We start from the raw sequence: 7,065 nt of genomic DNA on the forward strand, positions 1-7,065 counted from the left end.
TACCTGTCACTTGAAGCTCACTTTACCCTTTGGTCACTGGCCTCTTCTGCCCAGCGGCCCTGATCCAACCTGTCCCTGGGAAATCCATATCCTGTGCCTCAGTGCTGCCCTCTCCTGGATACTGGTTCCAGAAAAAAGATGTGTGGGGTGGGGCAGACATGGAGGTAGAGGTCCTTCTCTGGAATCACTTCCATCAGGTTTGGCCCGGAGCCTACCTCTTTGATAAGCACAGCCGCTCCCTTAGCGAAGATGTCAATACCAGGCTCTCCACCTTCCCAGCAGGATCCTCATCCAGAGCCACCTTGGAGAGGACTAAGGAGAGGCAGAGGCATCCTGAAAGACACAGCAGGTACCTGAATAATCCAAGTTGAAAGCTCGTTCCCTAAGAGACTGTTAGCTACTGGTTTGGACTAAGATTACCTAATCGAACCAAAATTTAAGGGGTGTTTTTTTCCTCCCCACCTTCCTAGAGAAGAGAAAACTCTGAAGGAAGGCCAAATCCATAATCAAGAATTGTCTTTGATCTATAATTCCACCACATATATGATTAGAGTGTGAGAACAGTTATACCCCCACTGAACACATATAAGTAGCAACCTCAGAGGGTGGATGGGAGGGTTAAAGGTTGTGAGCGAGTGCTCATTAAGCAACTACAATTATTAATATTTTTATCAAAACAAAGTTAACAATTATTGTGCTTCAGATGCCATAGAGATTAAAAGAGACCTTCTCAGGGCTCTCATTTATCCCACTCAGGCAGGCTCTAGTGTTGCAGAGACCTGGCCTGACATCCACAGGCCAATCAATGACTTGTCACTCAGTTTCACGATTGAGGCCTTTGGACACTGAAAAAAGGAGGGTTCTCAAATTGTGGGAGAGGGTGGGGACAGAGGAAGACAAGGGAGGGGAGCCTACTCCCGTTCATGACTGCCAGCCCCGCCTAGACCCCTGGGCCAGGAGTTTGGACTTTGCCCCAGGCCAGGCTTGAGGGCAAGACCATTAGCTCTGAACTTCCATCCAAAGGAAGGAAGGCCAGGGGCTCTCAACCTTTAGCCAAGGCAGGGAACGAGGTCACCATGTTGGCTTCTGCCACAGCCATCAAAGAGTCAGTTCCCAAGGTGCTGGCAATATCCTGCCCTCCATCCAGATGCTGTTACAAAGGTGTGATACTCTTGTGAAAAACTCCTCAGGCTGCACGTTTAGCATTTGTGTAGTTTTCTGCACTTATATATACTTCAATTAAAAGTTTATTTTTAAAAGTCACCAAGAAAATAAATTCCCTCCCCTACAAACCGCTGGGCAGAGAGGAGCATCCTTGTACCTGTACCTGGGCAGAGAGGAGCATCCTTGTACCTGTACCTGGGCAGAGAGGAGCATCCTTGTACCTGTTGGTGTGAATTGTCCAGCTTAATCCAAGTCACTGGAGTTTGGATCAGGCCAGGAATCGCCTCCCTGGGATATTGCACTCTTGCCACGGCGCCCAGAATCTAACCTCGATTCCTTCTTTCACTCATTCAACAAGTTGATGTGTGCCACACGTGTACACGCAGCATGTCTTAAAATGGACACCTCATATCTTATCCCAAAATCATCTGGCCCCCATTAACCTATACATCACCATTTACCCTGAGACGAAGTCCAAACATTATGCTGCCTCTTGTTCCCCCACTTCGGTGGTTTACAACAACCAGTCAAATACGTTACAAATTCTGCTTTGGAAAATGCACCAGACTCCATCTCTTTCTTTCTTCCACACAGTCAGTCCCTGTCCTCTACCTTCATCCTCTTGCACTTGGGCCATTCCAGCGTCTGCCTACCCTGTATCCTTGCCTGCAGCCTCCATGCTATCATCAGAGACCATGTCATTCACTAGCAAAAACCTTCAGTGGCTCCCTACAATCTATGAGAAAAAAGCCTAAACTCCTCACTTGGCCGAAAGGCCCTGCATGATGCAGGCCCACCTCCCACTGCACCCCTCCGTTCAGCCACCACCGACTGCAATGGACCACTCTCCACTCCCCGCGTTCACCTAATACGTTTTCACTTTCACTGCTCACATTATTGTCTCAATTCCAAATACTCTCCCCACTACTCTATCTTTTGCCAGTTCCCTTAGCTTCTACTCAGAAATGACCTCTGAGAAGTCTGCCCTAATCCTCTGATCAGATTTCATTGCCTCCTCACTTGGCAGCTACCACATGCTACTAGTACTTTAAGAACATTCTGCCTCATCTTGTCATGATCATTATGCAATCAGAAAAACCAGTTGGCTCTCTTCCTTCAAAATGTTTCCAGAATCTGGGCATTTCCCACTACCCCTGAGGCTACACCCTGGTGCAAGCCACCATATCTCTTGTTGAGATGTTTGCAATTGTTTCCTAACTGCTCTCCCTACTTCCACCCTGGCCTTTTTCCCCTACAAGATCTGCTCTTTACAGAGTGATGCTCTTACATATTCCTCAAGTTATGTCCCTCTTTAACTCGAGAAAAGCAATTAGTTACCTACAAGGAGCTCCCATAAGAATGTCAGTTGAGACATCAGCAGAGACTTTGCAGGTCAGAAGGGTTGGCACGAAATATTCAAAGTGGTGAAGAGCCGAGACCTACAATCAAGATTACTCTACTGAGCAAAGTTACCATTTAGAATCGAAGGACAAATAAAGAGCTTCCCAGACAAGAAGAAGTTAAAAGAGTTCATCACTACTAAGCCAGTATTATCAGAAATGCTGGAGAGACTTCTTTAAGAAGAAGAAATAGATATATACCAAACATATAAATAAAGAATGGCAATAAATACATATCTATCATCAAATATCTCAAATGAAAAAGAATTAAATGCTCCAATCAAAAGATAGGGTGGCTGAATGGATAAGAAAACAAGACCCTTACATATGCTGCCTATAAGAGACTCACTTCAGATTAAAAGACATACAAGTACTAAAAATAAAGAGGTGGAAAAAGATATTTCATGATGGACCTAGAGGGTATTGCGCTGAGTGGAATAGATCAGATAGATGAAGACAAAGGCCATATGATTTCACATACATGCAGAATCTAAAGAACAAAAACAAACGAACAAAAATAGAAACAAACTCATAGAGAAAGAGAACATTTTTGAGGGTTACCAGATAGGAGAGGGCTAGTGGGATAGGTAAATTAGGGGCAAGGGATTAATAAGTACAAAATGGTAGTCACAAAATAGTCATGGACATATAAAGTATAGCATAAGGAATATAGTCAATAATATTGTAATAACTGTACAGTGTCAGACGGGTACTAGATTTTTTGGGGTGACCACTTTGTGAGTTATATAAATGTCTAATCGCTATGTTGTACCCCTGAAATTTATATAATATTATATGACAACTATAATTTTAAAAAATAAAAAATATTATTATTTTTTTTTAAATCAGGTGTCAGGGTCCATTTGGCCCATAGGCTGTTGTTTGCCTATCCCAGTCTTAAAAGATGAGTTGATGAAGACGGAGGAATGGATTAGGGATGAAAGTAAAGGTGACTCAACAGTGTAACAGCCTTCACAAAGGTCTTTAAAACACAACATATAGTCTATTTGCTAAATGGAAAGATTTTTGGTGTGAGGGTGGGGGCTGGGGTCGTGATGGATACTGGAGAAGTCAGTGGGGTAAGATGAAGAAGGACCTTATCTTTCAAATTACAAAATTTACCATAAGCTTTAAGTTGGGCAAAGGCATAGTCAGGTTTGCAGTTCCCGAACATAACTCAGGAACGAAGAGAGACCGGGATAGGCAGTCTGGCTAAGAGACCGCAGCTTTACCGCAGGCATTATTATTCTGAATCGAACTGATGACACCTGCAAAAGCCCATTGTTAAATATTGAAGAATTTTTGTAAGCCAGCTGTCGAACACAGTCATTACTTAAAAATTAGATTATATGAAATTACGATGAAATAAATTTAAAACAAAGATAATAAACATAAAAAAAACTCATCATTTTCTCATTTCTCTATGATATTTTACTTTTGTCTTTGCTCTTGAGATTTGTTAACGCGAGTGTATCCATGCAGTGGAAATGCTACGGAATGCCCTGCTACTGGGCATCTCTTCAGAGCTCTGCGTTCAGAGGTCTCACATTGGTCGCTTGAAATTGACCACAGAAATGGACACATGCAACAAAATCAGGCCATTTTTTTTCCCCCCAGAAAATCAGTTGTTAAACATTTAGGAGCACACTTCTGAGTGCAGGTGAAGGAAGATGGGCCAGGGCTTGCTGCGGTGATGGCATAAATGGAGAGGTGGGGATGGCCGGATTAGATTCTACTCAACCAGGTAGCTTTGGAGAAATGAGGAAGAAGGACAAGGAAGAGAAGGATGCCTTCCAGCCAGAGAGAGCGAGCTATTTATAAAGAACTGCTTCGAACCCAAGACTTGGCTCTGCACTGCCCCCGCATGCCTTCTCACCAAAGACCTCTGTTAACAACCCAGGGTAAGTATGTGAGGCTGAGACCAGAGCCCTGGCAGCCCTGTGCAGCGGGAAGAACGGAAGCACTTGCTAAGATCACCCAAGGAGGTCGGCCGAGCCCCCAGCTTCCATTCAGCCACAGTCCCTGCACCACAGGCCCGTCTGTGTGTTTACATCTCATATATAGCTGCGTGCAGAGCTATTTGGGCACCCGCAGCGCTCCACGAGCGGGTCTGTGTGTATTTATAACCACACAGCTATGTGTGGACAGCCCCCCATATAGATCTCACCTACATCATTTCACACATCCCCCAGGTGCCCGGGGCCTGCTTCCTGACCTCACGTCAGGGGCCGGCCGCAGTAATTGACTCTGATGGGAACCGTGCTCTCCCAGCCGAAGGCACGCAGCCCACCTCCCACAGCCAGCGCCTGCCTCCCTCCCAGGGACCTGGGGGGCCAGACCTTCCTGGTAAAGCTCTGCAGAGAGGAGAGCTATAAACATACCACAGGCTGACCCGCATATGGAAATGAGGCTCGCGGTTGGGCCTGGTGCCCAGCCACGGGCCTGTGGCCTCGCTGCCGCCAAGTATCTTTAGCGTGAACTTCGTCAACATCGGCCCCCCTCTGCCCCCTCCAATCTCTCTCCTCCCCTGCCCTGTCTTACACTCACAGTTTGTGGTGTCTCTTTCAAGGTCTTTTCCTCAAGCCTGCAGGGAGGGCTGGGCTCCATCATCCCCCTGTCTGACAATAATAATAACAACCATATACTCATACCTTCCACGTACTGTTCTAGGCACTGAGCTAGGCGCTTCATGTCTACGACCTCACCGAATCTGCATGGAAGCCCGATTTTACAAATAAGAAACCTAAGCCTGTAAGGGCATGGGTCACTCAGGGAAGAAACCAGAAGCAAAAGAGATCAAAGTTGTCCTAAGTGTCTGAGGCTCCAGGCACACAGCGAGTCCCAGGCCCACAGGCTGGAGTCCCACGCTGGAAGGGGCCACTGCATGCAGAAGAAGATAAGTCCAGGATGGGGGCAGTGATGTCACAAGTAGAGAGAGGAGGAGATGGTTGGGATAGAATCAGAATCAACCACGTAGTTTTGGAGAGATGAGGAAAAGGGAAGGAAGAAAAGGATGCCTCTAAACTAGAGACAAATAGAGAAAGAGCAATTTGTTAAGAGAACAATCAGTCTTCTTCCATGTGAGAGTGGGGCAAAGGTCATCCAGGAAGCTGTGGAAAGAAGACACTCCTTGCCTTCTCAGGCTTCTTCTGGGCACTCTCTTGCAGGCAGTGCCAAGCTGTTTCCAAAGGGATCTGGGCTGAGAGCCCCGCCTTGAAGACATAGGCCAACAGCTCCCCAGAACCATCCTTCAAGAATGTCAAGCCTTTATTCCTTCGCCAGCTTTCCAGGCCAGCCTTGGGGTGGGGTTCAATCACCTTGAGGAGAGGGGAGTGGAAGGAGGTAATAAGACTTGTCTCTCTCAATGAGTGGTGGCCTGCAGAGGCTCTCCCGGTCTTTGTTCTCTCTGATGCCCTTGACAGGGGTTAACTCTAGGCTCTTCTGCCTTCACTGCCATGACTGTCCATGGCAGATTTGTCCACTAAAGCCTACTTGTGTAAGCTCTATTCCACCATCCTTATCTCTGTCCTTCCACCTTTATTCCCCACTTCTCTTCTTCCTAGTCCCTTTCTCTACAATTCTAACAGTTAGACTGTTCTTTCTTGAGCTAAACCACACGACAACAATGATAATGATGCCAACGATGATGTCAAATGTTATTCAGCTCTTATTTTGTACTAAGAACTTTGCATGCATTATTTCATTTAATCCTCAGAGCAACCCCACGGAATAGATCCTTTTATTATTCCCATTCCAGAGACAGAGAAACTGAGGCTTAATGGGATTAGGTAACTCATCCCATATTTCATAGCCAACAGGTGGCATTATTAAGATTATGACCCAGGCACCGGGATGCATTGGCTTCTCTCTGTCTTCCATTTGCAAATCTTCAAATACTAGAGGATTCTCCACGTCTTCATGGGGCAGGATGCTTTGGTTTTGTGGCTACATGCCTGCCAAGCAACCCATCACTCAATCTCGTTTCCCACACTGCAGTGAAGCCATGTCTCCCTGGCCTCAACTTTATAGAGCTGAGTACAGATAGGCCTTTACTCACATGCCCATCAACCTTCCCCAGGTTGTCTCATCCAGCCCCCTGCTTCTGAGAAGGAATGCATTAGCCCTGCATATCCAGCTTACATCTTTCAGAGACCTGAGAGATTGGACTACAAAACAGAGATAATGAAATAAACTGTGCTGAGCATCCATGAGGAATCACACCTGCCATCTCTGTTATGTCACTTGCAGCTACCCATTTGGGGATCCTCCCTAAATCAACCAACATCCCTCCTGCTCCTCCTTGAACACGTCTCTTCTGTGTGGGGGTCCTCGCTGCCTTACTCAGGTTAGAAGTGTCCTCTGTCTGCCATTCTCATGCCTCCGCCCATAACAAACCCAAGCCCAAGCCAGCCCATTGTCACTGCAATAAACAGCCCGGACTCGAAGCCTGCCTTCCTCACTCCCCAGAAGATTAATAAATCAGATTCAGACGCCTATTGTT

The sequence above is a fragment of the Pteropus alecto genome, unplaced genomic scaffold (assembly GCF_000325575.1).
Source record: "Pteropus alecto unplaced genomic scaffold, ASM32557v1 scaffold98, whole genome shotgun sequence".
Taxonomy (NCBI): domain Eukaryota; kingdom Metazoa; phylum Chordata; class Mammalia; order Chiroptera; family Pteropodidae; genus Pteropus; species Pteropus alecto.